Below are 27,787 nucleotides of genomic sequence, written 5' to 3'. Positions count from 1 at the left end.
GCCACTGTATTTGGTACAGCTTTCCAGTATCAGGTTGGATCCCCTTTTGCCTTCAGAACTGCCTTAATCCTTTGTGGCATAGATTCAACAAGGTACTGGAAATATTCCTCAGTGATTTTGGTCCATATTGACATGATAGCATCACACAGTTGCTGCAGATTTGTCAGTTGCACTTCCATGATGCAAATCTTCCATTTTACCACATCCCAAAGATACTCAATTGGATTGGGATCTGGTGACTGTGGAGGCCATTTGAGTACAGTGAACTCATTGTCAAGTTGTATTAGGCTTTTATGGATTTGATGCTTAAATCCCCTTAGTAATCTTATATATCATCAACAATACAGTGGTGTGAAAAAGATGACTAGCTTTTGAGGATCCTTTGGTCTACTTCGCTTTGTCAGGCAGGTCCTAGTGATTTGTTGATTTGTGAACAGGTATGGTAATCAGGCTTGGTGTGGCTAGAAAACTTTAACCTCTTATCAGGTGTAATAAACCTGTGTTAAGTTTTTGTTTTAAATGGGGGGCAAAAGCATTTTCACATAAGGCTATGTAATATTGTATGTTGTTTTCCCTTAAAAAATAAAACCCTTTATTTCAAAACTTCGTGATGCGTTTACTTGTGTTATCTTTGACTAATATTTACATTAATTTGATGATCTAAAACAAAATAAACAAAATCAGTAAGGGGGAAACACTTTTTCACACCACTGTAGACATTCATACTTGACATTTAGTCACTTTGAAACTAAAACTAAACTAAAAAACAAAAGCATCCATTCATCAAAATAACACTACATTACTATAAACCTCTGTACAGACAACAGGAGTGTTTGACTCCCCCATAGTCTGCAGATCTTAAATTCCGAACTGCTTTTCCAGCTGCTGAAAGCACGGCAGGCATGAGTGAGATCCGCAGAGGAGGAACGGATGTCTGTCCTGGGGGATTATCATGCAGAACAGATCCCAGTGCAGAGCAGCAGCGGATTTAAAAGCACTTTACCGATAATAATGGCACTCCCGACTGAAGAACAAGAACCCTCAGAACTGTAAAAAAGGGGGGAGAAAAGTCTGTGTAAGCAAAGCAGAGTGGCGTAGTTAAGAAAATACTGGCACATCTCTGGACTCTTTGAACTCCCCAACCACCTGCTCTTCTCCAGCATAATCCCTCGTTCTTTGCTTTCCTCCCTTTTCTCTCCACAGCACTATAACATATGTCGTAATACAATGTAAGTTTGTTTCCTCAGCGATTCAAAGCTGGGACTTTTCAACCAGAACTTTCAACCATGATTTTTTTCTTAGGGCTGATTGATTGGCTTCTATCAAGTTTTCAACCCATATTTTTTACATTTGTGGTATGGGCAACATTTATAGAGTATTAAAATTCTACATTCTGACACATTTCTGATGGCCAGCTCATAAAATCTACTTGGCTGTGTTAAGGTAGCTCTTATGGTTTGCAAAACTGGTCAAATGTGCCCACCAATCTTAGATAATAATCCCATTTTGGGAGCTTTAGGCCTGGCAGAGTCTGGCTCATGATTAGGTTGCTCCAACACTATTTATTTAAGACATTGTTAAAGGGTTAGTTAGTAGTTATTAAAAATGAAAATTCATTAATTAATTACTCACCCTCATGTCATTCCAATCACCAGAAACTTTGGTTCACCTTCAAACACAAATTAAGATATTTTAGATGAAATCCGAGAGCTCTTTGACCCTCTATAGACAGCAATGGTCCTAAGAAAAGTAACCAAGAAATTGTCAAAACATTGACTGCTATTCATTGGTTATTTATGCAACACCATATTTTGTAATCCAGGCTCACAGCAGATATGTACCCAGGTTCAAATTTCTGGGGACAGCAAAATACATAACCGGAGGTACATCTGCTCGCAGTTTTTGTTTTTGCAAATCCACCAAAGACCACTGTGTACACTTTTTGATGATCTCAAATTTCTCTCACAGGTCCTTCGACCATTCCAGCTTGCTGTTAACTGACTGACTGACCAACTGACCCACCCACCCCCATCCCTAAACCCAACCGATAGTGTTTTCAAAAGCAATCAAGAAAAAAAGCCGACGTGGCTGCGTAATTTCACTACATTTTCGGCCTGTTGTTTATTTATTTATTTATTTACATTTTTTTTTTTGCTTTTGTTTTACCTGGTTTCTGGAACTTTTCTTCGCCTGACTCAAACCCTGTTGTTGCAGTCAACTCTGCTCCGCGTCCCAAGTTCGCCGACGTACGCTGCGAGCTACTGGGCAAACTGGTAAGAGCGGGAAAGCCTTTATATATTGAGGTAAGCAGTCAGCTGGTATCGCGAAAAGGAACAGAAGCCGTCAGTGCCATCATACCGTTGTGTAGCATTTGTTTTAAGGACGAAATGCAATCAGATGTACCTCTGGCGACATAATTCATTCTTTTTAGAAATGCAGACGGGTATGTATTCTTTTTTTGTGCATTGTGGCCTTTAATTACCAGACAACAGTGTTTAGGGGAATTTTTGAAAACTTGTCTTACACATGTTTGTGGAAAAATATTGAAGTGTAAATGGATGTGCTGTATGTATCATGGCGCTAGATAAACACCAATACAATTACTTCTGATTAATGTGTCAATAAAAACAATGTTAGAGGCAACTGACATGACAAAATGCATATTTTTTTTCAGTGCAGCTGCCTCAAACCATAAAATTAAGAGATCAAATTGAACGGCAAAAACATAATGAAATCTGGTAAGCATAAAAACTTCAATTTATACAAAGTTTATACAAAAATTATACAGTTGAAGTCAGAATTATTAGCCCACCATTGAATTTTTTTTTTTTTTTTTTTTTAATATTTCCCTAATGATGTTTAACAGAGCAAGGACATTTTCACAGTATGTCTGATAATGTTTTTTTCTTCTGGAGAAAGTCTTATTTGTTTTATTTTCGGCTAGAATAAAAGCAGTTTTAAATTTTTTTTAAAACCATTTTAAGGACAATATTATTACCCCTTTAAGCTATATTGTTTTCACTAGTCTACAGAACAAACCATTGTTATACAATAACAAAGCTTAGTTAAAGAAATTATTCTGACTTCAACTGTACATAAATATACTGTAATAAATACTGGGTTCCACAGACTTCCTTTTTATTGTCCCAACACGGATTAATTAAATTAATTGAATTGTTTTACAATTAAGTTGTCCAAAAAAAAAAATATTTTTTTTAAAATAAATACTTTAAACAAGTAGTAAAAGTAATGTCTTAAAACATCCCAAAAATAGTTTAACTAGAATTTTGGTTAAAAAGCGTAAAATAAATACACAGTAAAAAGTTCAAATTAACTAAAACTAAAAGTTCTGAGAAACAGAATTAGTTAACTTCACAAAGTTCATTTTTAAAATCATATTTTTATAATTATGCACATATTTAATTTACTTAGCAGTTTTAATGCTAATGAAAAAGGCTTACTCACGTAAAGACAACCATCACTTTAAAAGACAAGATCACTGTATAAAAGTAACTAATTGATTAATAACGTTTTACAGTGTAAATATATTGGACAATTCTATGTTCTTATTTAAAGTGATAATAATAATAAATGATTATATTAAATTAAAAATAATAATATTCTTATTTAAAAATTTTGGAGACAACCTATTAGTAGTTTATTTACCACATAATAAACATTTTACTCAGAGTGCATACCTATAAATGCCAAATTCATGAACCCAACAATAACTTAAAGTTCACTCTATTTTTTCCCCGAGCTATAAATATAAAAGCATCAATGAACATGCAGAATCAAAGCAAAAGAAAGTGTGAAAAGCCCCACATGAATGCTAAAAAAAGCACGCTGACTTTTGTTTTCCGCAAGTTCACCTATTGTGCCTCAACGCAGCAGTGTACTTGAGAAAAATCAGAGTCTGAATCAAAGACGTGGCAGGAGTCCTGTTCATCTGAACTGACTCTTCAAGCAAACTCTTTCATCTCTCTTAGCTGCCATCTTGAAGGGTCACAGGTTTTGGACACCATGGGGCAATGCCTGCTGGGAAACACAGGCAGTGGAGAGACACCCTCCAGTGGCCCTGACCTTCACTCACTTCTGTGCCACGTGTTGATGCCAGCTGTCTAGCAACACAAGCCTTTGCCATTCGTTCTGGTTCTTTCAGTTTAAAATTACGACTATGCTTGAATGTTGTTGCCTCACCTATATTCAAATTAGGCTTTGATGTCATACTTCATTTGAATGTGTCTACTCATGCCTGTGCAACCTTTGAGCCGAAATTGCATTCAAAACTGACAATAAAGAGGATGATAATCCCCAAAAGATTGTAAACAATGAAATACTAAAAATGTAATTTAATATTTTATTTATGTTTTTAAATATTTTTTAGGCGATGCAGTGGCACAGTAGGTAGTGCTGTCACCTCACAGCAAGAAAGTCACTGGTTCGAGCCTCGGCTGGGTCAGTTGGCGTTTCTGTGTGGAGTTTGCATGTTCTACCCGCATTCGCCGGGGTTTCCTCTGGGTGCTCCGGTTTCCCCGTAGTCCAAAGACATGCGGTCCAGGTGAATTGGGTAGACTAAATTGTCCGTAGTGTATGAGTGTGAATGAGTGTGTGTGTGAATGTTTCCCAGAGATGGGTTGTAGCTGGAAAGGCATCAGCTGCGTAAAACATATGCTGGATAAGTTGGTGGTTCATTCTGCTGTGGTGACCCCGGAATAATAAAGGGACTAAGCGGAAAAGAAAATGAATAAAAGATAAATATTATTTAATAGCATTTTATGGCAATATGAAACTAGCTGAACTGAATATAGTAAAAAAAAATACAATTCTCAAAACAAATAAAATTAATATAAAGATAAAAACTAAATTGACTTACAGGTTTGGGTAACTGTCAATGTTAATATTGGCTTTTTCTATATAGGTCTAAAAACATTTCTTGCATATTTTAATACATAGTAATTATAATATATAAAATAAAATAATGTGGGGAAAAAAAATTATATATATATATATATATATATATATATATATATATATATATATATATATATATATATATATATATATATATATATATATATATATATATATATATATATACATACATACATACAGAGAGAGAGAGTACAAAATAACTTTTTTTCAGAAAATGACAATTGGCCTGAATAACAAAAGTTTATTAGTTGGGATTGAAAATGACAGCAAATACTTCTTTTTTAACCCTTCTTAAATTAAAACATTGATATTAGGTCAAAAAAATTTTATGGCAAAAAAAAATGCTCTAAAAGACAAAAAATTAATTTTAATTTTTATTTTATTTAAAAAAAATTCTAGCATAAGAGAAACAGAAAAAAACAATCTCACGACCAGTGTTGGGGACAGTTACTTTAGAAAGTAATGCATAATAATATTGAGTTACTCCCCAAAAAGTAACTATTTGCGTTACTTAGTTACTTTTTATGGTAAGGAATCCATAAAAAGTTTGTTACTTTTGAGTTAGTTTTGCATTACTTAATTTATTACCTGGCTGAGACTTGATCTCTTTCAGAACATGTTTTTTTTCTTTCTTTTTCTAATAGAGGAGCTCTGCAATTAACAGTGCATTGTATAACCTACACCTTCATTTACCTTTAAGAAACACATAAAAAAATTACAGCAAAAGCCTTTGACAGCAAAAGCCGCTATATCCTGAGAACAAATCAGAAGGCAAGAAACTATGTTTTCAATGTAGCAGCGCACTGATACGCCGGCTTTATTAGGCTGTTTTATTCCGCTTCCGATTTCGTTTTTGAAAGACGGAGTCTAATGAACTGTATGAGCCTGTCCAACTGTCAGTGAATGAGCACATTCTCTCATTGACTGCATGATTCATTGTGACTACTTTAATTTTAATCAAGCAATTTATTTTCAGTAAAAAAAAAAAAAAAAAAACTTCTGTTACATTTTCAAAAAAGTAACTCAGATATTACCTTTTTTTAGGTAATGTTTTACTTTATTCGAAAATAAAAAAAATTTGTAACTCAAATTACATGTAATGCGTTACCTCAACACTGCTCATGGTAAATCATAACTTTTTCATTTAGTGACTAATTCTTATGAAATCGGTTGGGTGCCACGTCTCCCACGAGTGAACTTGTGTGAATTCAGCCACTAAACTGACAAAAGTGAAACAGTAATGTGTCCTCGTGAGATCAGGCAAAAACCTACTTTTTAAAATGTAATCTGAAGGAGGCCAATATTTATTTCCGTAAGCTTGTTAGATGGATCAGTTTCAAAAGAGAAGCTCTGTTATAAATAAATTAGTGTCAATGTTGTGTGCTTTGAATAGCATTCTTGTTAAACATGGATTTATCCCACCCTGACAGTTCCTCAGTCTACTAACCTGACAAACTAGCATCATTAGCTATAAATGTGCTTGATCCCTGCCCTAATCCCTCTGACTAGACATGGTAATGCAGGCTAACACCTTAAATTCTCCAATTAAAGTGATCAGACAAACAATGTTCTCCTTCATTCTTCTTAATCTGCTCATGCAGAGGCCACAACACTGAGGAAACGTGACACCCTGCCTATGATAGTGCTGACAGAAGTAAATACCGCAGCTTTGCTGATCTTTAAATGAATAAATTAAACGTTTTGGTAAATATTCAGCTAATTTTAGACAAACATGCTTTTGCATTCTGAAAAGAGCTCCATGAATCACGATAAAGTTTGTCATGAACTGTTTGTAACCTTTGATTTTATTTCATTTGTCAGTTTTTTTAAATGTATTATTAATATATTGTCAGATTATATTTTAGATGTTAAATGTAAATACTATTTAATCTGTTAAAAGATCTGATGAATATATCTAGCTGCAGAAAAGGTTAAGTTCTACGGTATTGCTTTACTTAATTTTTGGGGACAAAATTGACGCAGCTCCACACTCCACACAATAGATGAATTAATAAGAAGCATTTAAAACTCGTTGGATGTGTTGATATTACATACATTTTATTCTTATTTGTTTCATTTAGCTGACAAAAATCAATCACAAAGTTTATTAGTTGTATTATGTTAAAAGTATGTAATCCAAATAGATTAAAAGTTTATTTGCAATCCGAATACATAAATGTTATATGTTTTGAGTGTGATGGCTTTTGTTTTGTTTTTGTTTTTTCAAATCAGTCGTTTGTAGTGATTTAAAGAAACAAGGCTTTGTTACATCATAACTGTTTTAAAACATTTCTAATCTGAATGGAGTTTTTATTTTCAATTTTAAAAATTTAAATAAAACTTTTGTTTTGTTTTGTGAACTGTGAACAATTGAATTGTGTTGATTTAGCTCGTTTTAAATTAATAGTTTGAAAAAGCATCAAAAAATTATTTTCTGAATGATGGTGAAAGTGTCAAATACTGGCATATGCATAATGTAAAGTACAGTAATACAATGTCTTTATCCTCTGAAATAGCACCGAGATTATTTTGGTGAAAAATAGATATTAGCCACAGAACATATACGTAAAAGACCCCAAAACATAAAACACAAACAATCTTTGCTAATAAAATGCTTTAAAAATACTGGGTTTCACACAATTCATTCATGTTGTCCCTACACAAATCGATTAAGTTAACTGTTTTGTTTTGATTTTTTACAAATTTAAGTGAATTGAACATAAAACAACTAAGTTCTCCCTAAAAAACAAGATTGTGTTGATTCATTTCATTTTAAACTAAGTTTATTTATAAACTAATCGAGAGGATCATGTGCTTATAATTGCTTGTGGCCGGCCCCGCATTATTCAATCTATAATTTACCAATCAGACGATTCCTAAGCCACTATCATAAGTTCCATGTAACAGCCATCTTCTTTTTGAAGAATCCCCCCTTCCACCCCTACTCCTCCTCTTTTCCTAGATGGGTGGCACGGTGGCACAGTGGTTAGCATTGTTGACAGCAATAAAGTCTATGGTTCTAGTCCTTACCAAGCCAGCCAAAGTTTCTGGGAGTTTACATGTTTCTCCCCCTGCTCACGTGGGTTTCCCCCAGGTTCCCCGGTTTCCTCCCACCATCTAAAAACATGCAACTTAAGTTAATTGATTAATCTAAATCTGCACCATAGACATGCTCCTTGTAAGTAGTTATCTCCTAATCATTATCTGTTCATCAGCTACTACAGTGAAGGAGTTCTCCAGATCTACCTGAGCTCAAACTTCCCTCTCGCCCAGCAAATGGGAGGGAGCCCGGGGCTCGAGGATCTTATTAGCTCAGGGCTCTTTCCCAGAACAACATGCCAAACAAGCTTAAAAATCAACCATTAGCTAAGTGTAAACTCTTAAAAATTAAAATGAAACATTTTTGCCATTTATATTTGAAAGCTCTTGCGTGTATAAACACAGTCTTGGTTAAATAATTATATAAAGCAAATATTCTGATGCTATTTGGAGATAGAGAAATGTTTCTGAATTTTCAGAGCATGGTTCTATGTCCATACATAGATTAATATTGTGGCCCCAAGTTTCCCATGGAAACAATGCAGGAAGGGCTCCTGTAACTGGAGAGGGCTGAACGCTCCACAATGGCACTGCTGAGAGATAAAATGAAATCAAAACAAGCCGATGACAGGATGGCACTTGTGTCCGAATTTGAGCCACTACTACCCCCACTGAGATATTTTACAATGGCCCTTCCAAACACATACACACACACATTCATGTCAGTTTCATATTTGTAGCCAGTGACGACTGATAGCTATATCTTTAAATGACCCACATTTCAACACTGAGGTGAAAGTCTGAACAAGTGAATTATGAAATGGTATCTGGGATTAAAAAGTAAAAGCAGGGTGAATGTGATTGGTCATGGTCTGTCCTTTGAGTTTGTCATCTCGGAGGGGGTCCGTGTCATTCTCGTCCACTATAGAGATCTGTCACACATCTGCCAGCGTCCTTTGAGCCCTACAGAGACATGTAGGTACTCTGGGATTTCTCTGATGAGATGTGCCATCAGTTCGCTTTCCTTGACGGTTATAATGACAAGAGTGTTAGGTTTCTTTAAGCGTTGCTCAAGGGAAAAGAGAGCACACGGGAGCCAGAGTTTGACTATGAAATGTATAGACCACCCTATCTTATTTTAAAAACAACTGCAGCTGAACATTGACAGATTACTATCATTAATACAGAAGACGCAGGCAGTTAAAGCGAGACGGATTCCCCATAGTGCACAACAGTAGGGCTCTGGAAGTAAAAGCTCAAGGATAACTTGTCTATGTGAGGTACAAGCTTGTTAACTGATGGTGTTTGTGTAACGGATTTTGGTTCTATTTGTATCTCATTATTTTTAGTCCCGAACAACATTAACAAGGACAGTACAACTTACTGACAACTAATTCAGAAGTGCCACAAAGGTGTTGTGACAGCATGATCAATGAACGACTCTTATTTTTCTTTCTGTAAATCAAAAATATATACTGTAGCTAGTCCCGAAGCAAATGATTCTTCCTATCTGGTTGTTACTAGTTTATCCGGTAGCTCGACATGTATGTTGGCAGACTTGAGATGCAGAGTGGAGTTGACCACGACAACAGGGTTCAAGTCCCATGAAGAACGGTTCCAGAAAGCAGGTCAAGACAAAAACAAAACGCTAAGAAAAAAAAGTAAATAACAGGGTAAGAATGTGCTAAAATCTAAAAACAAGGTAAATATAGGGTAAGAACTTTTCTTTTTCTGGATTGCTTTTTAAAACTGTCGATTGTGTTCAGGTGAGTGGGTGAGCAGGTCATTTTGAAAAGACTATTGGTTGGGTTTAGAGAAGGAGGAAGGTGGGTCAGTTTATTGGTCAGTCAGTTAGTCAACATCGGCCTCTGGTGGATTTATGTGACCACAGCAGGCACGCATGGCACTAGCGAGAGAAATTTGAGATCTGAAGAAGCATACACAGCGGCCTCTGGTGGATTCGCGAAAAACAAAAACTGCAAAAAACATAGCTCCTGGGACGTTTTTGGCGCTCACCAGAAATGTTTATAGGGGTACGTAATTGGAATGAGCCTGTATTGGTGTTTTTACCTGCCAATAAAGTAGATGCATTTAAAGCAGCTTTGACATGGAAAATTAATTTTAATGAGCAAATAATACAGTACATCTATAAGTAAATTCAACTAAAACATTTTTCTTTTAGCGATTTGCGAGTTGGGTTTTCCAAATGTACATTTTAGTTGTTTGAAAAGTGCCATATAGGGTACATTGATTCAATATGTTAAATTGGTCTCTGATATAGTAGGTATGTGGCTATACACAAATTCTCCATAAATGCTTTTATATGCTCATTTATAGCCTCAGAAATAGAAGGAAACCCTGGAATGAAAAGTTCGGTTTTGACCTTATTTGGAATGGTTGAGAATATTAATGAGCTTTTCTCTGATGCTTTGCAGTGGCTGACACTCACAGACAGACATACAGGTGTGCAAAATAAGCATGCTTCATTTGTCAAAATTGAGCTTAGATAAACTTAAAAAAAAAAAAAAAAATTATTTATAAGGTATAAATCACCCAAAAATTTCATTTTTGTCTTCATATAATGATGTATTCACCCTACTTAATGATATACGCTTCTACTATAGTGAACAAAACCTGCATATGCTGAAATAAAGTTGTAAATAATATTCAGTTTGTGGCACAGAGTGATCGTTTAAGAGCCGTGCGCGAAGTATGAACAGCACTTAGCAGTTAAAAATGAAACCGAAAGCGTGCCCATTATTTAAATAATCATATCGCATTTTAGACTGCAACAAGCATTTGATATGTTTTTTTTCTTTCAAAGCAAACACAGTTGTGCATGAAAATAAATGTTTACAGTGTCAGTATACCTACTCTAGCCTATATATTGTTGATTTTGCCAGTGAATTAAATGGTCAAATAATGTTGTCAATGACAGATTGCAAGCATAGGCCTATATCTCAAACATAATTCAACATCAGAATTATTATAGTAGAATATAATTATTTAAAGAAGCCAGTAGATCTACACATATTATTAATTTTGTCGTTTACCATATGTTAGAGAAAAAAACAATAATCTCATGTTAACCTTTATTTAACATCTACAGAATCATGAGAGAATGATGATCTTTATATTAAACAAAAAAATTGCGATTGTCATTTTAGCCAGAATCGTGCAGCTCTTGTATTCAGTTTTTTGAATGCCTACTGTAATAATATACATCATTACAAATTATTTAACATAGTAAAGTCAAAAGCCAGCTTAAAACAAATTAAAGTATAAGAAATTATTCAGTTACCATTAAATGTTAAACAACAAATCATTGACCTAAGAGAAGTAGTCCTAGTTCTTTAAAGTGTCAGAGTATTTAACTAGTACTTGTTTTCTAGTTCAGGTCCTCCACCAGGATTAAAAGTTCTGATTAACTACAGGAGTTCTGCCCATTTTCCTAGTCAGGCTTTAGTATTTTGTTCAAGGAAGTCCAGGCTTTACCCCAATTAGACCTATTCTGGAAACATTACACCATAATGGCAGATCTAGAGCAGCATATGCTTTTGATTTGAGTCCGTTCTTTCGAGTCTCAAGCGCAAAGCGTAATTTCAAAACGATTTCAACGATTGGATGGTTTACATTTTTGCTAGGCTTTGTCGGACTAAGCTCTGTTGTTCATTAAAAGTAAACGCAAGCTCGTATATTATCACCTTCTTCAATGCAAAGAGTCAGCATGAATTTCGCACTCTCCATTTCACACGACTAGGCTTTCCTACAAATCGAACTTAAACGCTGCTACTTAGTGTTGCTTTCGGAGCTTGCCAAGCCTAATATTGCATCGCATAACAACATGCCGTCACTATCAGACTAACTGCATGTGACTTGCTTGTTGCATGAAAGAATACCCCTGTGGCTTCCACCCATAGGCCATTAAATTCTTTTTCAGAGCTGGCGAGTTTCACGCTCCGTGTAGGCCTTTAAACACCTCTTTGCTCTCATACTCTACCCACCACAGACACTGGAGCATCTCATGGAGACCGGGATGAAGTGGAGCCCACACTGCTTACATCCAGCTGGGTCATTAAGAACCACATCCTGGGCCAAATCAAACACAGCCCCTGCCCACAGCTCGTCCACTTCCTCCAGCCCTATGTTGGAAGATATTAAACTGAGCACAGCAACTTTTTTAGAGAAATATCCTGTGAAATAGGTGCATTAATCTGCAAATGTCAAGCTATGAGCATTGTTTGTTGATCAGAGGTAGGGATGTGTGTTCTTTGTGTTTTTTTCCCAGGTATGAGAATTCACAATGTGCTGAAATGTCTGAACCAGATGTGTGCGCTACATTAAAAGAAAGACCCACGGGGGGCTGTAAATCACATTGGAAAAGTGCGTAACAGAGATTAACTCTCACTTACGCAGAATTAACTTGTTATGAGGTGACGTTTAAATATTGGTGTTTACATTCGTGCCACCTAACTCTGTTGGTTAGTGTTTCCATACTAGTCATAACCCTGTTGATTTTGGATCTGCAGGCTAAAACCGCAGAACACTGACATTTATACAGCTTCGGTGTTCCCAGACACACGGGTACGCTGGGAAATTACAAAAATATTACTTTTTAGTATTACCTGTCATTTAGTTGTAAGAATGGGAGTCATAAAGAATTTAATGGAACAAGTTTGGTTTGTTAACTTACATAATATAACGATTTTTTTAGCAGGCCCATTTGCAATGGAATAAATATTTGGAAAAAAGAAAAGCAATTACATTGCCAAATGATTTGATGAAGTCTATTAAAATTATTCTTGCAAACCTTGACAAAACTTTAACTGTTTTTAGAAGCATACAGGGTAATTCAATAACATGGCCCTAACTACTGCATAAACTATGTAAATATGTCATTTGAGATGGAAAATCCCTATAAAATTTCAAAAGTGTGTGCATATGTGGACATATGTGTTTATACAACAGTTCTGTCTGGTTCTCAAATCTGATTGGCTGATAGCTGTGATATATTTAAGTAATATCAGCACCCGTACAGCCTCTTCATCCTTTGTGTATTACTCCACCCACATACAGCCAGCAAAAAGCAGACACTACAAATCTAAAGATTAAAAGATGCTTGCTGAGCTGTTTAACTGTTAGCTTATGATTTGAATCTAACGCGGAAGAAAGTAGTTCCTCATACCAAAGGGTTTTTGAGACTCTCCATTTTTGATTTTGTTTTTATATACACAATTATGCCATCACACTGTTGTATAAACGCAATTTCACACAAGTAGCAGTGCGATATGGCACTAAGGCACTCGGCCGCAACGCACGCCTCCCACCAGTGCCGATATACAGCCATATCACACTGCTACTCGTGGGATATTGCTCATATATAAGATAATAAAAATCAACTTTATTAGGTACACCGGTCCAACTGCTCGTTAACGCAAGTTTCTAATCAGCCAATCACATGGCAGCAACTCAATGCATTTAGGCCTGTAGACATGGTCAAGATGATCTGCTGCAGTTCAAACTGAGCATCAGAATGGGGAAGAAAGATGATTTAAGTGACTTTGAATGTTGCATGGTTGTTGGTGCCAGATGGGCTGGTCTGAGTATTTCAGAAACTGCTGGGATTTTCAAACATAACCATCTCTAGGGTTTACAGAGAATGGTGCGAAAAAAATTAAATATCCAGTGAGCGGCAGTTCTGTGGGCACAAATGCCTTGCTGATGCCAGAGGTCAGAGGAGAATGGTCAGACTGGTTCGATCTGATAGAATGGCAACAGTAACTCAAAAAAAAAAAAAACACTCGTTACAACTGAGGTATGCAGAAGAGTTTCTCTAAACGCACACTTGTCCAACCTTGAGGTGGATGAGCCACAGCAGCAGAAGACCACACCAAGTGCCACTCAGCTAAGAACAGGAAACTGAGGCTACAATACGCACAGGCTCACCAAAATTGGATAACAGAAGATTAGAAAAATGTGATCTCAATCCAGTAGAGCACCTTTGAGATGTGGTAGAATGGGAGATTCACATCATGAATGTGCATCTGATAAATCTGCAGTAACTGCGTGATGCTATCATGTCAATATGGACCAAAATATCTGAGGAATATTTCCAGTACCTTGTTGAATCTATGCCACGAAGGATTAAGGCAGTTCTGAAGGTGTACTATAATAAAGTGGCCAGTGTTTTACAATTTGTGTTTTATTTAAAAGCAGTCAAGCTAATGATTGCTTCATAATTATTTTAAATTATTTTGACTAACTGTGGATTTTTATATACCGTAATCTACAACATGGAGAATTACATTAATTCATGTATATCAGTCTCACTGTAAAACAATTAAGCTGTCCTAAAAAACCTTAAGAAATCTGTTGCTTCAACTCATTTTAAATAAGTAGTTTAAACAAGCAGCAGAAGAGCTTTGAATGTTTAAGGAGCACTTCGCATTAAAAATTATGAAAAACCTATTATGAAAAAATCACTTTCATAAGGGGTTTAACACGGTTGTGTGGCAAAACTGAATATACAATAGCCAGCTTTTAAAGATAAAAATGTATTCATCCTATGCTTTATAATCACACTTCTTAAAAACAGTCTGAAGAAACATTCTGATTGACATTCTCCCTACCTACATGTCATTAGAGGGTGAAAGCCCCTCCCATTAGTGATGATCTCTCATTAGCATAAAACGTTAGTCTTGTTTTTTGAATCTGCCACTATGCTGACATGTAGGCATTTTTAGCTCCGCCCTCTTTAAAAAAATCTCTTTTGAATTTAAAGCGACAGTCACCAAAATGGTACAATTTGGATCAAAGCAAAGGGGCAGTTTCAAAGAGTTCTAAAACAACTTTACAAACAGTAAGCCCCTGTTTTAAATTAGCCATCAGTCTGTATCTTCGTCCATAAGTCTATTTGGGGTGAATTTGAAGCATATGGGGGTCTGCGTGACCGCTGAATGACCTGCAAATATAATTTTAATATCTCAAAAACCAAACAGCAAAAACAAATATTTTTTCCAGGACACAGAGTGCACCAACAAATGAGACTATTTCACTGACATTTTGTGTTGGGTGGAGAACCAACTTCCCGGAGACCTTAGAGATTTATTTTATTTCATTTGCTTATTACATTAATGTATGGTGCAAACACTTTAAAAAACTGAATCAGTTCATTTATTTGTATGAAAATTGTAAAATATTTGGTTACAACGTTTCTTGCTTCTTTTCTCAAAGTCATTTGTTTGAGAATTGTACACTTGTTGCACTTTATTGTTGTGATTTACTGCAGTCATTTGATTAAGAATTAGACTATTCTAGTTATTTGATTAAGAATTAGACTATTTTAGATTATTTTGATTAAGAATTAGACTATTTCATTAGACTAATCTAATGTACAGCGCTGTAATTGATACAGTTTTGTTCTAATAAGGTGGTGTAATAAATAATTCATTTTTATTAAGTGTTGTTCACATTAAATAATAATAAAAAGAAGAAGAAGAAGAAAAAACATTTAGATCCCTTTGTGAAGTTGATTTATTAACTAATTTCGAGAGAATCACATGCTTATGATTGCATGCAGCCGGTCCCACATTATCCAATTTATGAATCACCAATCAGACGATTCCTCAGCCACTATAAATACCCTAAATCCCATATAACAGCCATTTTCATTTTGAAGAATCCCCCTTCCACCCGAGATCTACCTGAGCTCAAACTCTCCTTTCACCTTGCAAATGGGAGGGAGCCCCGGGCTCGATGATCTTATGAGCTCAGGGCTCTCTCCCGGGACAGCATGCCAAACAAGCTTTATAATCAATCATTAGCTAAGTGTGAAGTCTTGAAATAAGGGACTAAGCCAAAGAAAAATGTATGTTAATATATTATACTAAGAAGACTGCTTGTATAAACATAAACAAATCTATGCATTTTCACACTTAGATTTAATGTTCTCTTAACCCAACGTTGTGTCAAATATAGACAAACCCAACATTGGGTTAATATTTTTTTATTTAAATTTAAATTAATCTTTTTAATCCAAACTGGAAAAAAAATCATCATTGGATTTACAAATTTTTTTTTTTATGTGGTTGCAAACAATTTATATGGCTTCAATTTAAACAAACAAATAAAATGTAGTAATGTTCAACTTAATTAGTTTTTTAAATTCAGTTCATATGTGGTTGTTTGCATAAGAATAACGGTGCTATAAATAAACAGTGTTACTAACGACAATACTTTTTTCAGTAATGACTAATCAAATGAATTGCATTTTCCTCTGTTACAATGCCGTTACCGTTACTGACAATAAAATCTGTGTTATTATAATGAAAACAATGAAGTGGTTTTCATTTGAGCAGCGTCTCTCTTAGCCATAGTACCTCTCTTTCTCAGGGGAGAGTGTATGTGTGTTCGGGATTGGGGCGGGACACATAACCAACCAATGATGATGATTGGTGTGTCTGTAAACATGGTGCAACTAAGAATGCAATGATTGGCTTAGATAGAGTACATTTCCATCATTTGCCAATTAGAGGCAGAGTAGTGCGGGTTTTTACAGTCAGTGGCACACACTAATGACCAGGAGTCAGAACGATAGCAAATCATAATTCATATACAAAGAGAGTATGTATATGTATAATAACAATTATTATTTTTATTATTATTATTATTGGTCTATTTTTGGTACATTTCTTAAGACGGATCATTTAATTTATAATAATAACAACCCAGCATTTTATAAAGTCACCAGTGACTAATATAGACAGCTGACAGTCATATTTCTTTAACAAAAAATCATCTTGTGTCACATTAAACTCATCTATTCTCCATTCTGTAAGTATATGTGACGAAATAAACAGAGGGACACAAGCAGATCTGTGTCTTTAGACATGGATCACCATCCTGCGTTTAAATCCCACATTTTAGGCTCTTCTTGTCAATTTGATTTCCTTTGCAAAAAACATGCTTCTCACATGACAAGATAATGTTTTTTCTGTTTTGTCCTCTGACAGCTGGGTCAAGCAGGTGGAAACCATCCCTCTCATTGGACCAATTCGGTAGCCTTTGCCTACCTAACAAACTCTGGAGACAAGGGGTCTAATTGGTTTAAGCTGCGGAGATGACGGAGAACAAGCTCCAGAATGAACTTGAGCCTTTACCCAAGAGGCTGAAAGACAAGTGGGGGACGACTGGAAACTTGTAACACTCAAGTCTTTTGACAAGACGTGGAAAGCATCAAGGGAGGAAAAATCTGTTGGTCCACTGAAAATACAAAGACAATTTTTAAAAATGGTAACTAGACTCTTGTAACTGTTACTTTGTAGTCCTTTACTGAAAATCATACGTTCATTTTTATAATTTGTTAAGCAGGTTGGTTAAAATCATGGAATGGAATATGCAAATCAATTTTAAATTATTTCAAGAGTTCCTACTTGGGTATGCATGGCGTTATTAGCAGGTTTGACACGCTGGCCCCCGGAGAGAACCTTGAGCTTGGAGATAGTCGAGCCCAAGGCTCCCGCCAGGTCAATAAACAAGGGGATCCGAGATCAGGTAGGTCTCAAAGTTCCCCTTAGAAAAGGGAGGAAAAGGAGGAGATGGGGTGGAAGGGGGGGTTCTTCCAAAACAAAGATAGAGCAGTGGGAAAAATCAATCCATTTAGTATAAGCTTGGATCATTCTGATTGGCTTACTAATAATTACAGATGAGCAGCCAGTCATCTTCAGTCTTATCACGTGCTCCTCTCAAAATTAGTCTATGAAACTTCACTTATTGACATTTAGTCTTTTATTTCAAGCATTCTAATTTAAATTTAAAGATTTACTGTATGCCATCTGCAACAGTAGAACATTTCTTGATGCTTATGATAATGTAAAAAAAAACCTTTTTGACTCTTCATAAAAAACACAGAAGCAGTCATTGAAGTACTGTTCCTAACACAGACTATGAATCCACATGATGTCACTATTTTCAAAAACTCCCATTTTGGGTGTGTACACATGTTAGATCACGCTTGCCCTACCAGATTATACAATAGCCTGTTTCCAATGAGTGTTACGGTTTCGGTACGGTACGCTTTTATGGCCGTTTTCACTGTCAAAAGGCATACCGAACCGTACCATACCACTTTTTTGTCACCCTTTGCAAAGGGTACCAAAAGGCAGAGCTAGACACGCAGCTGAACGCTATTGGTTTACAGAGATACGTCATTCGCTCACGCAGCAAGCCAAAATGAAAACAAAGGAATTGGCATGTTTAAAATACACAGCAGAGACATTACATCGTAATAATATATAATAGCGAGCCAAGGCCGACCCGAGCTCAAACAAACCTTGTCGTCGTCTCGATGAACACGGATGAACTCGGAATGATGGAATTACTTTCAAACAAGAGGTTACATGTGCTGGTAAAGACTAAAGACTCAGGTGAGGGGTTTGCACTGACTGTATGCTATATTTCGTGTTGTTGTTGTTGTACCTAAATAAGGGCTAAATGTAAGCTCTGTGTAGTTTTTCTCTAATTGGTAACATAACGGAGACAAGGGTCTGTATGTGTTCCTATATGCTGCATTTATTTATTTTATATAATTGCAGACGTTCAGTAGGAAATTTCTCAATGTCATGTTAGTAATAAACATTTATACAGAAGTATTTATGTGTATAAAGCATCTGTTTTGTGAGTAGTGCTTCTCATACGATATGTGAATGACTTGTGCAGCTTTACTGTAGACATTTTCTTGAGCGAACATGATGTTGACTAAAACTTTCTTTGGTACCCTTTTAGCAGTGGAAACGCAAGCCTGATAAAAGTGACCTATATCGACCCGTACCGTACTGTACTGTACCACTCAGTGGAAATGGGCCATTAGATCTATACCCGTATGCCAGATCCTGTCAGAAAGTGTCTGTTTCTTTGGGTATCTGGACAAGCCAGCGGAGCTGCCAAATACCCAAACCTGTTAACCAGCGTTCAACTAAATTAACAATCTCCTATCAATATAGGAGGTGAATGAGAAAGCCAGAGAGGAGCAGAAGCAGGAGACGAAGTCAAGATGAAAAAGAGAGAGCACAGGTAATTCAACAATCTTAGTTGCATATGATTCAATCCTCAGACTTCATCTGAGCAGGATAAATCCAACAAGTTTTATCATAACACGATCATCAGCAATAAAACAATTACTGCTTCACAACATTGTCCAGAGACAATTCAGACCTTGAAATGGAGACATTTTCTTATATCTTATGCAAACAAGTGTCGCTTGAATCTACATAGTCATAATATTATAATAACATGGAAAAAATGAAATAATTATATTGAATAATTATAGGAAAATAGTTATAAAATCTATAAATATAATAAAATTACAAATAATAAAATTAATAGTAATTATATCATTAACCAATAATCAATAAAACGCTGTAATAATAATAAAAATTACTTATGATCACATGATTAAATAAACATTGTTTTGTAAATGCCTTTTATAAGTCCAAAAAACTTATAGGTGCATTTCAAACAACATAATGTCCTGCTTAAATGCCAAAATCTGTTCAGCAAAAATGTTTGCAGATAAATTCTATTAACAGATTTTTTTGTAATCAAAATAACACCAACTGATCGTGATCTCCAAGGGCTGGATCATTATTTTGCTCTCTGTTTTGTTTACTTTTCTCAAGTTCATGACCTACGTCATGTTAAGAAGAAACCACAGGTCAAGAGCTGTACACTCTCGGAAATAAAGTAACAAAACCTGTCACTGGGGTGGTAACTTCTTAAAAAGTACACTTTTTGATTTTTTTTGATTGATAGCAAAATGGTACAAATGTGTACCCTTAAGGCTCAAGGAGTTTTTTACATACATTTTCTCTTTGCTATTTGGACTTATTGGAACTAATTATAATAAAACCTTAATATCATCTTTAGATGTGATGTACTTTTGGAAAAAAATTTTGTCCATCTGTGTAGACTCGTGGTCCAAATTTACAAAAAACACCTTTTTTCCTGTTTATTAATACATATATAACATATTGTTTTTGTTTTAAACATTTTTTGACTATCAGAGAGTAAAATCAACATTTTGTTTCACATTTTGCACAGTTAAAAATAGTGTTTGGGACATTTCATATGCTGCAAAACAGTTGCAGGATGACACTGTGTGTCTGTAACAAAATATAAAACCTTTAAAGTATTTTAAATAGCCACTTAAGAGTTCAAATGTGCTGTCAACGTATATGGCCACTAAAGCCCTAGGAGGTTAATATACAAAATTGTAACCTAAAGGTACAAAATGGTACCAATAAGCAGCTGTAAGGTACAAAACTATACCTTTTGAAAAGGTACCACCTCAGTGACAGGTTTGTACATTTATTTCTTAGAGTACAGACCATTTTGAGGGATGTAAACAAAAACAATGGTCCCAACTCATTTCCTGTTTTACATTTTTAATTCGTTTCGCTTCGGAGAATCCAAAAAGAGCCACATATTGATAGACAATGTTATAATAGCTGTTTTAATATTAGGTTATGATTGAATTGTCTCTTGTTACAGGCATGAAATAGTTTGATAACAAGCAGGAAATAATCATGGGCCAATGACATGACCGCATTAAAAGGATCTATAGCTCCAGTTACACAAAATTGTAATTTTTTTTTTTTAACTACACATTTTGAAATAAAAAAATTATAATTTGGTAAATTATGTTGGTGACAATGATTGTGGGAAACCCACTTCTGCTTTGCAATATATATATATATATATATATATATATATATATATATATATATATATATATATATATATATATATATATATATATATATATATATATATATATATATATATAGATAGATAGATATATATGATACAAAAGCTCTGTATTGGCTCCAGTTAATAAAGTTTCCCTTCACATACCACTGGGGATAGTAATAGTAACAAGACAAATAGAAAGAGACAAATTGTCCATGAGCTGGGCTAATATTTCTCACAGAGAAACAACAGTTTTGATGTCATATTCCTAAACGGAGAAGGAGCCAGAACCACTAATATGTCTTTGATGTGCGGGGTTTTCCATAACCAGATCAGGGGACCGGGTCTAGTGACAGCAGGGCTTCTCATTATTATGCAATAAAGAGGGAATTTTTTTCTTTGGCAGTATAACTTTCTCAAATAGTGTGTCTGGAATAATTAGGGCTGTAGTCTTGTCTGGTTTAAGAGAGCCGGACTGTCTGCCAGGAGATGCTTGAAAAAATTATGGAAAACTAGAATTTAATGGAACACTTTAGGGACAGTGACAAGAAGCACAAACAGTTTGTAGGGATAATGTGGCCAAAACCAAAACCTCCTTACAAAATTAGAAAGCGGTTACTTTAGCAGACTTGAGTGGCATCAATGTAAATCCGCAGAATCTAACTACTAAATTCTCTCTTTTTTTTCTTTGTGTCGTTATTGGCAAGCCCACTGGCAAATAGGTCAGAATAGGTCATGACCTTGAGGTCAAGCCCTCATTAGGCCACCGCTGCTCTGCCATGACTGATTACCTGACAGGCCAATCAGTGAACAGTACAGATTGATGTATGTATCAGAGCCTGTGGTGTCATGCATAGATGTATGAGCCCAACGCTGACGGCAGCACACCATCAGGACATCAACGCTAGCAGCGGGCGGCTAGACAGATGACTTTAGCACCTACTAGCACACACACATACACACCACTCTATCCTGCCGAAAAAAGCGGCGCTCATTTATTTCTGGCAGACACAAGAGCGTTTTTCATCCTGGACTTGACGACAGGTCTATACTAAGAATGCAGTCTTCATAAGGTCTCCTCAGGAATCTGCTTCTCTGATGTGGTCACAAGAGAGAGGAGTTTATTCATCCTATCAGCAGCTTGACTTCACTTGTACCAATTGTGGATCATGGTGAACAGACGGCGGAAATCTTGAAGGACCTGTGTCCCCTGGCTGTCCTCCATTGCCATGTTCCAAAGACTTACACAGAAGTCATCAATCTTGTCTTCAGTCTCCACGAAGTCTCCATTCCTGTGCTGTTTTATATGTACCCTTAGTAGACAAGTGTAAAACACTTTTAGATTCCTCCCAGTTATACAGTGGGTATGAAGAGTGTTCAGACCCTTTTACATTTTGCATTCTTTGTTTTATTGCAGCTATTTGATAAAATCATTTAAGTTATTTTTTTTCTCATTAATGTACACACAGCACCCCATATTGACAGAAAAAGCTGTGATATCACAACAATGACCCTAAGCACACAGCTAAAATAATGTAGGAGTGGCTTTACAACAACTGTGAGACTGGTCTTGAATGGCCGAGCCAGAGCCCTGACTTAAACCTAATTGAGCATCTCTGGAGACACCTAAAAAAGGCTGTCCACCAACATTTACCATCCAGCCTGACAGAACCGGAGAGGATCGGCAAGGAGGAATGGCAGAGGATTCCCAAATAGAAAAATTTCCCAAGACTCATGGCTGTATTAGATCAAAAGGGTGCTTCTAGTCTGAGGACATGGTGCTCCACCGAAAAAAGATGGTTTGCCATCTCCAGGTTGGAGGAAAATCCTTACCCTAGGTGGAGGAATTCAAGTATAGAGATTGACAGGTGGATTGGTGCAGTGCAACAGTAATGCGGTCGATCTACTGATCCACTGTGGTAAAGAAGGAGCTAAGCTGAAAGGCTAAGCTTTAGATTTACCGGTCAATCTACATTCCTACTCTCACCTATGGTTATGAGCTTTGGGTCATGATCAAAAGCACAAGATCTCAGATACAAGCAGCCAAAAAGAGTTTCCTTCGAAGGGTGGCAGAGCGCACCCTTATGGATAAAGTGAGGAGCTTGAAGTAGAGCTGCTGCTCCTCCACATCGAGAGAAATCAGCTAAAGTGGCTCAGGCATCTGTTTCGGATGCCTCCTTGACACCTACCTAAGGAGGTGTTGCAGGTATGTCTCACCAGGAGGAGGTATCGGGGAAGACCCAGGACACGCTGGAGGGACTATGTCTCTCGGCTGGTCTGGGAACGCCTCGGGATAACCCCGGAGGAGCTGAAGGAAGTGTCTGGGGAGAGGAATGTCTTGGGTTCTCTCCTAAGACTGCTGCCCCATGACCCGGCCCCGGAAAAGTGAATGAATGGGTGCTTCTATTGATTACTTAGGACTATGTAATATTTCAGTTTTTCATTCTGTGTTTTTCTGTCAATATGGTGTGTTGTGCGTGCATTAATGAGGAGGAAAAAATAACTTAAATTATTTTATCAAACTTTACTTTATTTAGTTTCTTTGAGTTTGAATTGATTTTATTATTCAAATTCAAGCTGTAGTCTCTAATTCAAAATCTGACAATTAAATGTGCATTTAAAAGGCTTTGTCACTTGTTGGGTTTATAAAGCCTCATAAACAAATTGCAGGATGGTCTCTCTGTGGCTACAGCTAACAGGAAAACAAAACCATTCGGATTAAAACACAGCTGCTGAGTCTAAACACAGAACACAGGCTGCGGTGCACATCTGAACCTCCAACACACAAACTATTTTTACCCAGCTGACAACTGGAAAAGCATTTATCTTAGTAAAAATCGAGCGGTATCGTTTTCCATCATTTAGAGGCGTTTTATGACTACTGTGAGGCTCAAGGGTGCTAATTAAAAAGGAATTTGGTGCCTTTTACTATATAGCGCGACAAGGTTCTGCTGTGCATTTGTCAAATGGTGGTAACTGTGTTTTCTCAATTAGACATTATAAAGCTGTCATTAGCTTTTCATTGATGGAGCAAATACTGTGTTAACCACTAAACTCTACAGCTCTGAAACTTTCAGTTAGGTTTTTGCTGTCTTGCTAAATGGATAAAAATAACAATATGGAGGATGTTGAGCTGACTAATATCTCACACTCTAATAATACAGTTCTGTTTTTCACCAAATGAACAGACACTCCTGTCTATGAAAACTCTGTTTAGTTTGAGGAAACATATAAAAAAAATATTCCTTGAACCAACTTGTAAACAAAAAAAAAACAAACAAAAAAAAATATGTATATATATATATATATATATATATATATATATATATATATATATATATATATACATACACTAATTTGTTTTTGTCAGTGTATAATTTAGATTTTATTCAAACGTTAACATTTTATAGTCTAAATAACATATTTATTGTGTCAAGATAAAAATTACAGTTACACAAATTAAATATATTTTTTTACTATAGAGACCCCTTTTCTTTTTTATTTTGGTACAAATTAGATTTTTTATTTTGTAGAACAATGTTTTTACCGTTACATTAAAGTATAACTTTGCTTTGGTCCAACCTAAAAAAATTGTAAGAATTAGTGGTGTACTGTTATCGTAGTTAACGTGCTGTGTTAATGCGAGACTCTTATCGCCCGATAAAAAGAATATTGCCGTTAATTTATTCTCAAAGTTGGGTTGGGAGCTGGGTCTATTCTACGCAAGATTTGATGACTTTCACCTTGATATTTTAGTGCGGATCTATACCTGAGCGGTGAGCCATCTGACAAAAAAAGTGCCCTTCTGAATCAAATCAGCAAGATGGCTGACTTTAACTGCAGTTCGGCAGTTTCCCTTTAACTCATGAACATTTCATTCATGCCCACATGACAAACTGGGATATTAGACACAAATAAGGAATAAGGACTGGTAAGGGTGTTATGGAATTTAATAATGCACGCCAAATGGAAAGAATAAAAACTTCCGCATTTCGCAATGTGTGTGTGTGTGTCTGCGGTCCTTTACTGACAGCCGCATGTGTGGATCTTGTCGGCAAATATGGCGAAAAGTCCTACATGATGGTGTTTACCGATCGCGGTGTTTATGTCAATAATTCCACTAATATATGCATACTCCACATGCCTTAATTCACAGTTTGTCCGTCGGAGGACTTGAGACGCAATAAGGAGTTGAACACGACGATGGGGTTCGAGTCCAGCAAAGAACAGTTCCAGAAAGCAGGTAAAACAAAAACAAAAGCCATAAAATAAAATCAAGAAGTAAATAACAGGGTGAGAATGTGGTACAATCTGAAAACGTGGTAAAACGTGGATTGCTTTTTGGAACACCGTCAGTTGGGTTTAGGGAAGTGGATGAGAGGGGTCAATAGGTGCTTTTGAAAACCATTTAATTTGATTCATCTGTATTTCTATAGGGCTTTTACAATGTAGATTGTGCCAAAGCAGCTTCGCATAGAAGATCATAGTGAATTGAAACAGTATCAGTTCAGAAAACACTATTGGTTGGGTTTAGAAAAGGAGGAGGGTGGGTCAGTCAATCAGTCAGTCAGTCAACAGTGGCTTCTGGTGGATTTACGCCAAAACAGCAGGAGTGAATTGCAGTCACGAGAGAAATTTGAGATCTCAAAAAGCACACACAGCAGCCTCTGGTGGATTTGTGAAAACAAAAACTGCAAAAAAAAAAAAGTGCCTCCTGGAACATATTTGGCGCTCTCCAGAAATGTATACAGCGCTTTACAGCTAAATGTATTAATTTTCCTTCAATTGTAGTTTTGACTTGGTTGAACGTAATTTTAATATTAATGAAAATATAATTTTTTTTCCAAAGAAAACAAAATGGAATCCACTTAAAGGTAAAATATTGTTTTTGAGTCCATAAATTAATGGTTTAACATATGTATTTATTTAGAACAAATCCAAACTTTACATTTGAATCAAGTAATGGCAGATTGCAAAACATTACCTGGTGAGCTAGGAGTGATGTCATGTCATCACATGACATGGATTAAGGTAAAAATACCACTTTGAGAAACACTAACTCTATTCATTTTACCAAAAGGTTCATTTTTTCACTTCAAGGCAAATTGAATAAAATAGTTTATAATCCTAAACCATCATTTTTCACTTAATGCAATATAAAAATGTACTTTGAATGAAAGACAGTAGTTTCACTTTTGTTCGGGGTATAATTGCAAGAAATTGGTCTGAAGGAGATCAAGAGATCAGTTTATCAGAATATTAACATCAAACATGCCCAACAGTCTTGAATTGACAAAATATCTAGGTTCATTACTTGTAGACTGTCTGAACACTTTAGGATAATGACCTGCATTCATATAAAGCCTCATATAAAGCATATGATATATAAAGCTATAACAATTGTTATGAGGTTAATCCAGCAATTTTTAGATTCAATTATTTAAATTTGTCCAAATTAGCAAAGATGTGATTAGCTAAGAATCTTATCTACTGTAACTAATTAATTAGTTAGTTAATTAGTAGGTTTAAATAGTTAGCTAATTAATAAGTTTTATTACATGATTGTAGTGTACTACATGTTTGTAAAATTATGCTGTTTAGAGACGAGTTGGGCGACAATATTTGTCCAAATATTACTGCTTTTACTATAATTGCAATTAAATGTGAGACGATTTTTGGGGACTGTGTACGACGAGGTTGTAAAAAGACTATAGTAAAAAGGTTTTAAATAAAAACAAGAATGATAAATAAACTATTAATAAATAAAACAGTGGTGTATTATATGTATCAGCCATAATGCAACTGTTTTAAAATATAGAATTATTTTAATGACATACACAGTATTTATCTGATAATAAATATTCTAAATAAATTTTAGCAACTGTGCTATCTATCTATCTATCTATCTATCTATCTATCTATCTATCTATCTATCTATCTATCTATCTATCTATCTATCTATCTATCTATCTATCTATCTATCTATCTCTCTGTCTGTCTGTCTGTCTGTCTGTCTGTCTGTCTATCATTTTAATCAATTATAAATGTATTCATAATTCAAAGTTAAAAAAACTTAAGGAGACTAATCTTTTTATATATTATTATTTTAATCATTTCTCAATATGTTAAACCGACTGGAAACTTTTTATTGCCAATTAGTTCTTGCTTATATTTCCAAAACATGCCATATTTCCCAAATATTTTCCAACAACCATTAAAAATGTACTTACTTTAAATAATTATTTATTTCAATAATTTACACATTTAATTAATTTGATGATTAATTAATTTTTAAATATTCAACACATATTTGAGCAACTTTGCAACTGTACTTTGAATTTATCCATCCATCCATCCATCCATCTGATTTAATTAATGATATATGGATTCATAACTCACTATTAAGAAGACATTAATATCCTAATCTTTTTATTATTATTATTTAATTACTTATCAAATTATGCTAAACAGACAGGAAACTTTTAATAGCCAATTTGTTCTAGCATATGCTTAAATTTCCAACACATCCCATATTTCCCAAAATATTTGGCAACCACCATTAAAAAATTGACATCCAGCCAATATTCCCGATCCACACGTGCATGCTGAGATCACCACTGTGAACAACATTGCTGAACGTTGCCAGTGGGCACACCCTCTTTCATTTTTTTCCCCCTTCAAGCCCGCCATCCGCTCCTGCAGGGTACAAAGCTGCCCCGCTATGAAGAGCGTTTCCGGATCTCAGGTAAAGCCCATTACACGAATGCTGAGTTTGCGGAGACGATGGCGGCTCTTCAGGTAGCCTTCATAGTCTGCGGGTGGCATTGTTAAAGAACAAAGACTAGACAAAGCAAATTCATGAGCCACGTCTGTACAGTACATCCAGTATATCCAGGAAGACGCTTGAGGAACAGGCACAGTTTGTTCTGGTTTAAAAGAGGAAGCTGATGAACGATGGCTTCGTATTAGTAAGTCTGCAATTAACCATCAGGCATCTTCCGTTCAAGTCATTTTTGTGGGCAAGACGGACATTAATAACAGCACATGGATGTGATTATTGCAAAAATTA

At 35.6% G+C, this 27,787-nt stretch overlaps 1 long non-coding RNA gene across 2 annotated transcripts in view; it reads right to left on the bottom strand.

The window, feature by feature from the left end:
• Positions 1-229: 229 nt before the first annotated feature.
• Positions 230-27,787, bottom strand: part of LOC141376855 (uncharacterized) — a 95,350-nt gene continuing 67,792 nt past the window's right edge. For both annotated transcript variants that reach the window (XR_012388123.1, XR_012388124.1), the window contains 2 exons: positions 1,633-1,669; positions 230-1,047 (listed from right to left, as the gene is read on the bottom strand). This is a non-coding gene — a long non-coding RNA (uncharacterized lncRNA). The remainder of the gene's footprint in view (positions 1,048-1,632; positions 1,670-27,787) is intronic.

The sequence above is a fragment of the Danio rerio genome, chromosome 12 (assembly GCF_049306965.1).
Source record: "Danio rerio strain Tuebingen ecotype United States chromosome 12, GRCz12tu, whole genome shotgun sequence".
NCBI lineage: Eukaryota > Metazoa > Chordata > Actinopteri > Cypriniformes > Danionidae > Danio > Danio rerio.
This window is presented reverse-complemented; position numbering and strand designations above follow the sequence as displayed.